Here is a 7500-nt window from a genome sequence, read left to right on the forward strand (position 1 = left end):
GCTGACGTCCTTCTGTCCCGCTCTCTCGAGTTCACCCTTGAGACACTGGGCTTATTGAACACACAGGGGGGAACTCATTCACGTAACATCAAGGTACATTTTCGCATCAGTTGACCTATGCGACACATAACTAGGGGCCAAAACATCTTTCAGAGCCCTGTATGTTTTATTCACAGGTCTATATTCTGCTATTTGACAAGGACGACCACCAAAGCTTATTATCGTACTTGCAAATAGGTGTAACTTCAGGAACCCCCACAATCTTGAACTTCTGCGATGGAGCTTCACCTATGGACGCAGTTTAACGTTTTGCTCAATCAAGGAAAATAAATCTTCCAGAAATAGAGAAATGATAAAGAATTTCACAACCCCCAAATTCTCAACCCTTTGAAATTCTGAAATTTCTACTCAGCTGAAATTTCTCCTCAGTTGAGGAGAAGATAGAGGAGGAAAAAGAAGAGGCGGAAAAAGAAGAGGAGGAAAACGAAGAGAGGAAAAAGAAGAGGAGGAAGCAGAGATGATGGGGAAGCGGAGGAAGTACAAGGGAAGAAGTGGAGGAGGAAGAGGTGAAGGAGGTAGAAGAAGAAGAAGAAGAAGAAGAAGAAGAAGAAGAAGAAGAAGAAGAATGAGGAGGAGGAGGAGAAGAAGAAGAAGAAGAAGAAGAAGAAGAAGAAGAAGAAGAAGAAGAAGAAGTGGAGGAGGAAGACGAGGAAGAGGTGGTGGAAGGGATGGAGAAAGAGGTAGAGACAGAGATGACGGGGGAGGTGAAGGATGAGGAAGAGATGGAGTCAGAGGAGGATCAGGAGGAGGGGTGGAGAAGGAGGCAATACTTCTCACATAGCCTACTAGGCCATCATAGATCAATGTTTACACTGGTGCGGTCGACATTAAATTGGTACCAACACGTACCTCAGTACTTGACCTGTACTCTGTTTCACACGCAGTAGAAAGTACGAAAAGCAAAGACGACCTAAGTGGAATTTTTTATATGCTTTCATTGCAGGGCACCAAAGTATTAAACTTTTTTTTTTTAATAATTTTGTCTCAAATAAGACTTGAGGCCACTGTAGCGTAAGAAAAAGACAAGGCCTACAAATTCAAACGATATCGATAGACAGAAAGCTTAAAGAACTGCATTTCATAAAGTTGAAAGAAAAGAGGCAAAGAAAAGAGGTAGTGAGTTCCAGAGAGCAACAGTTCGAGAAAAGAAGCTATTAGAATAAAAGGGCTTATAAATAGACGGACTTATCAATAGAAAAGGACTTATAGAAAAGGACTGGCCCTTGTGCAGGTGGCACGTAAAATACACCATTTCGAACGTGGCCGTTGCCAGTCCCTCCTGAATGGCCTTCGTGCCGGTGGCACGTAAAACCACCCACTACACTCTCGGAGTGGTTGGCGTTAGGAAGGGCATCCAGCTGTAGAAACTCTGCCAAATTTAGATTGGAGCCTGGTAGCCATCTGGTTCGCCAGTCCTCAGTCAAATCGTCCAAACCCATGCTAGCATGGAAAGCGGACGTTAAACAATGATGATGATGATGATGATGATGATGATGACTCAATTGAAAAGGACTTATCAATAGAAAAATGATGTGCCTGGAAAGAGAAGCGGATGACAGGTTTGAAGATCTTGACGGAGGGTATCTTGATGGAGGCCAGAAAGTTCACCAGAGAAATGACTATGGAAATACTGATAGAAAATATACAACAAAGCTACATTTCGATGATGAGCCCAAAACTCCACGCTTGTAGAAAGAAAAGGACTTACCGTGCTAGCAACTCGAATATGAATTCGAACAGCGGTAGCGGCAGCAGCAGCGGCGGCAACAGTAGATGCAAATAAAAGAAAATACAAAATACAACAATAGCACCACCGACAGTAACTTAATAAGGGATGACAAGAACTGCTGCAACATCAACAAAGATATTTTATAACAGACACATCAACACGCAACATCACTTGCGCTAAATATTTTAAGATCAAAAATAACAATATTCTTTTAACAACAACAACAATGTAATATTAATAACAACAACAACAACAACAACAGCAACACCATAAATAGAAAATTACAACGATATTAATAACAACAACAACAATAGTACAGCGATAACAAATCAACTTGAAAAATATCAAATACTCAGTAGAATATAAAGATGTTCGCAATTAGACCAATTTGCGACGTCATAGAGAAATTTCAGTTTTTAAGTGTAAAGTGTTGGGGAGGAGAAACTGTCTTGGAATATGGTAATAAGTCGGCGGTGGCGGCGGCGGGAGTAGTGGTAAGGAGGTGGTGATGTTGGTAGTCATGGTGATGGTAGTGATAGTGGTGAATGGTGGTGTGGTGTGGTGTGGCGTGGTGGGATGGTGGTGATAGTGATAAGGTTGTTGGCAGAAGTGGTGGACGTCGTGTGTTGTTGGTGTTATGACGGTAATGGCGCAGCAGATGCACGTACTGCTGTAGCAATGGCGGTGGTGGTGGTGGTGGTGGTGGTGGTGGTGGTGGTGGTGGTGGTGGTGGTAGTGGTGGTGGTGGTGGTGGTGGTGGTGGTGGTGGTAGTGGTGGTGGTGGTGGTGATGGTGGTGGTGGTGGTGGTGGTGGTGGTGGTGGTGGCGGTGGTGGTGGTGGTGGTGGTGGTGGCGGTGGTGGTGGTGGTGGTGGTGGTGGCGGTTGTGGTGGTGGTGGTGGTGGTGGCGGCGGTGGTGGTGGCGGTGGTATAAACGACGACGATAACGATGATGATTACGATGATGATGATGATGATGATGACGACGACGACAAGGTGACGATGACCAATGTCACGACCACGACCACGACGATGTGATGTAAAGGAGGCGGAAGCAAAGGAAAGCGAAAAATAGTTTCGAGAAGAATTTATTTTTAGGAGTGGCTGTGTGTTAAGTAGCTTGCTTACCAACCACATGGTCCCGGGTTCAGTCCCATTGAGTGACATCTTGGGCAAGTGTCTTCTACCATAGCCTCGGGCCGACCAAAGCCTTGTGAGTGGATTTGGTAGACGGAAACTGAAAGAAGCCCGTCGTATATATATATGTGTGTGTGTTTGTCCCCCCAACATCGCTTGACAACCGATGCTGGTGTGTTTATGTCCCCGTAACTTAGCGGTTCGGCAAAAGAGACCGATAGAATAAGTACTAGGTTTCTAAAGAATAAGTCCTGGGGTCGATTTGCTCGACTAAAGGTGGTGCTCCAGCATGGCCACAGTCAAAAGACTGAAACAATTAAAAAAGTAAATAAAAAGTAAAAAGTAAATACAATTCATAACAATTCCCCCATCCCGTCAATATTACTGGTATCGATGATAATGTCACCCGTGGCGGTGCAGTGTGTTAATGAGAAGACATTTGTTGTCCGGGATGTATTGTGGTTGTGAGGATATTGTAGTTAGAATAGTATAATAGTTAGGATATCATAGATTGTGGGGAATGCTACAGCATGGGCGTGCGAAGTATAGTAGCGTAGTTTGGCGGAGGGTAGTATAGGCACGTGGGGTGTGTCAGTCCCTTTTTTTTTTCTAAGATAATGTCCTGGCGTATCTCTGTGGAGGCGCGTGGCTTAGTGGATAGGGTGTTGGACTCATGATCGTAAGATTCTGGTTTCGATTCCTGAACCGGGCTGTGCGTTGTATTCAGTTCACTCGGCCATTAAGGGACTTGTCTCTGGCAGCATATATATAACGTCTGAATCACTGGTACACTTGTGTGCTCATACACTCCTCTCCATACACTTTCTGCAACTTTGTGTTGGCCTCTGAGCATGTATCGCCATGACAACATTTTTCTGTCATGGTCAGTGCGACGATCACATACTACACATCTTCCTTCCAAGCACTGCCGTAAATAACGGAAGTGAGCTAGAACGTTAAGACTTAGTGCGCATGCACAACAGAGTTCAAGATGAATTTTTGCCAAGTGGCTTTACTTTGCGTGCTTTAGCTTCGTTACTATGACAGCAGCCCGGATACTTATTGATCAGACCTCGTATATATATATATATATATATATATATATATATATATATATATATATATATATATATATATATATAATACAAAGAATATATATACATGTATACACACATATATGTACATACTTACATCTACATGTGTATATATATGCATATCAGGGTACAGGACGTTAGAACAATGAACTACAGACAACGGAAGGAACACATAGGAAAACGGAAACCCACTTGGAATATTCCTTCATCAGCTGTCTCTATTCTAACTAGACGTTTCGAAGATATATATATATATATACAAACACGCATATATGTATATATACCATTCATGTATGTATGTATTTACCTGTGTCTGTGTTTCTCTCACACCACCGCTTAACGACCAGTGTTTGTGTTTTTACGTCTCCGTGACTTAGTGGCTCGGCAAAAGAAATCGATAGAATAATACTAAGCTTTAAAAAAGTAAGCCCTGGGGGCGATTTGCTTGATTAAAACCCTTGAAAATGGTGCTCCAGCATGGTCGCATCAAATGATAGAAACAAGTGAGAGATATTCACAAAAAAGAAATGACTAAAAGGGTTTTTGTCAGTCTGCCTCATCGTTCCAGAAGACAAAATAGAAAAGGCGTTGCCCCCTAGAATGGCCAGGGAGATGTGCTGGAATAGCCCCTCTGACTCATGGGGTTCATACTTGCAGATAGCTGTGAACAGGGATATGGTCTGGGGGCCGAGAACGCCGGAGAGCTTTCACTGTCACAGCCTCGGCCAAAAGCCTGTTAGAGAGCGACCGATATTTTGACAGCTTGCTCATCTCAGCTTGACGAGCAGCAGAGCTTGAGCTGATAGATGGACACACCAGGCTGGTACTGGAGAAGATGTCGCAGCGTGTGGTATCCCAGCTAAAGGGCCTGCTACCACAGAAAGGGGAAAACCATCTAGGCCAGAGTTTCTCAACCGGGATCCATATGGCTCCTGAGGGTCCATATAAGATTTTTTTTTTATGATGGAGGGGTCCACGAAACAAAATATCAAATTGGGAATCTACAATCGTATTTGAAGGACACCTGAAAAAGTTTTGCTTTAGATGTATGTACTGGTATTTATTGCAAGAAACAATTAAGTTTCTTTCTCTATCATTTTACATAGTTCAACCCACGCAAGTGAACATGTGAACAGCAAAATAGGAATTTTGAAAGAAGCTTCTATAAAACTAGTTTTTAAACATCAAATGGCTACGGGGGTGCATATCAGATTTTTGGTGGTCCACGAAACATATTAGTAAATTGAGGATTCACAATAATGGTTTAAGGGCCCCTGAAAAAGTTTTGCTTTAAATGTATATATCGGTGTGTATTGCAAGCAACAGCTAAGTTTCTTATTTTTTTACTGCCCACAAGGGGCTACAGAGAGGTGACAAACAAGGACAGACAAACGGATTAAGTCGATTATATCGACCCAGTGCGTAACTGGTACTTATTTAATCGACCCCGAAAGGATGAAAGGCAAAGTCGACCTCGGCGGAATTTGAACTCAGAACGTAGCGGCAGACGAAATACCGCTAAGCATTTCGCCCGGCGTGCTAACGTTTCTGCCAGCTCGCTGCCTTATTGCATGTAACAGCTAAGTTTCTTTCAACACTTTACATTGTTAAACCTAGACAAGTTAATGTGTGAAAAAACAAAATAGAATTTTGAAAGAAGTTTCTATAAAATTAGTTTTTATATATTGAATGGCTAGTGGGATCCACCAGAAGAAAATAGTAATCAATGGGGTCCATAGATAACAGACGGTTGAGAACCCCTGCTTTAGATATATGTATTGGCATGTATTACAAGAAACGCACACACACACACACATATATATATATATATAACTATACATATACACGACAGGCTTCTTTCTGTTTCCGTCTACCAAATCCACTAACAATGCTTTGCTCAGCCGAAGGCTTTAATAGAATAGACTTGCCGAAGGTGCCACGCAGTGGGACTGAACCCGGAACCATGTGGTTGAGAAGCAAGCTTCTTACCGTACACACACACACACACACACACACACACACACACACACACACACACACACACACAAACACACACATATCCACACACATATCCACACACATATACATATACATGCATACATTTATGTCTCTGTGTGTGTATACAACAATCTTCCACACAGTTTTCGTCTACCAAATCCACTCGTAAGGTGCATTGTTCGGCCTGGGGCTAAAACAGAAGTTACTTGGACAAGATACGGTACATAGTGACAGAACCTGAAACCACATGGTTGCAAAACGAACTTCTTAACCACACAGCCATATCTGCACATATATGGGAATTTTGGTTGTTATTTTTAGCAGGTCAAGTGGCCAGGTCGAAGCGGCTCCTTCGATGTGTATTTAGGTGTGTTTAGGTGAGGAATTGCCAATTTAGTTGAAACAACCGTGTGAAACGAAGTGGAATGCGGTAATAAACTGCGCTGCTTGCGTATTCTGGTGGTCCATGGGGAATTATGTTTTTCTTACCTTAGTTTGTAATAGGAATGGCTCTGCCGTGTGTGAAATCAAGAGGTTGGTGGTTCAAACTAAGCCGTTGGGGGGTGATGTCAGTGATGATGTATCTTTGTAATAAATTGGAACCAAACAAACGTGAGCGTTTATACGTATGTGAGTGTGCGTGTAATAATATAAATATCTATATTTACATGTATGTATGCACACACACACACATATATATATATATATATATATATATATATATATATATATATATATATATATATATATATATATATATATTCAGGCTCATGCTGAATCTACAGGCAAAATGTACTCAGTGACTGTTGATGTTCACAGCTGCAGATCGGTGCAGCTGAATCAACATCCGGTTACTTGCCTCTCGGCCTATTTGCTGTCTATCTATTGGTCTATCTAATTATCTGTTTATCTATCTATATGTCTATTTATCTCTTTATCTACCTATCTAATTATTTATCTATCTATTGGTTTATATATCTACCAATCTTTCTATCTATCTATCTATCTATCTATCTATCTATCTATCTATCTATCTACCTGTCTATCTATCTATCTAATTATCTGTCTGTCTATCTATCTGTCAGTCTGCCTGCATGTCTATCAGGCCGTCAATCTGTTTATCTGTCTATCTATTTATCTATCCGCTAGTCTATTTTCCGTCAATCTATCTATCTAGCTAGCTAGGTAGTTACCTAGCTGTGTGTGCATGTGTGAGTATGTGTGTGTGTCTCTGTGTGTGTGTGTGTGTGTGTGTGTGTGTGTGTGTGTGTGTATGCAGGCGCGGGCATGCGTATCTATGTATCGATCTCTCTCTCTGTATTTGCGTGTGCACATGCATATGTGTGTGTATCTATATGTATGAGACAGGGATGAAGAAAACAGTATATGTACTTGTATGTGTACGCACGTGTGTGTATGTGCTATTATAATGTATTTATCATACAGTCAGATTACTTGTTCTACATATCTCCTTGTTTCTCTC

General features: G+C 41.8%; 1 long non-coding RNA gene across 1 annotated transcript in view; it reads right to left on the minus strand.

Moving 5' to 3' along the window:
- The window catches only part of LOC106875462 (uncharacterized), a 48608-nt gene extending 44654 nt beyond the window's left edge, over positions 1-3954 (minus strand). The window contains exon 1 of the long non-coding RNA XR_001410118.3: positions 1769-3954. This is a non-coding gene — a long non-coding RNA (uncharacterized LOC106875462). The remainder of the gene's footprint in view (positions 1-1768) is intronic.
- Positions 3955-7500: the final 3546 nt, after the last annotated feature.

Source organism: Octopus bimaculoides, chromosome 5 (assembly GCF_046866305.1).
Source record: "Octopus bimaculoides isolate indiv1 chromosome 5, ASM4686630v1, whole genome shotgun sequence".
Classification (NCBI taxonomy): domain Eukaryota; kingdom Metazoa; phylum Mollusca; class Cephalopoda; order Octopoda; family Octopodidae; genus Octopus; species Octopus bimaculoides.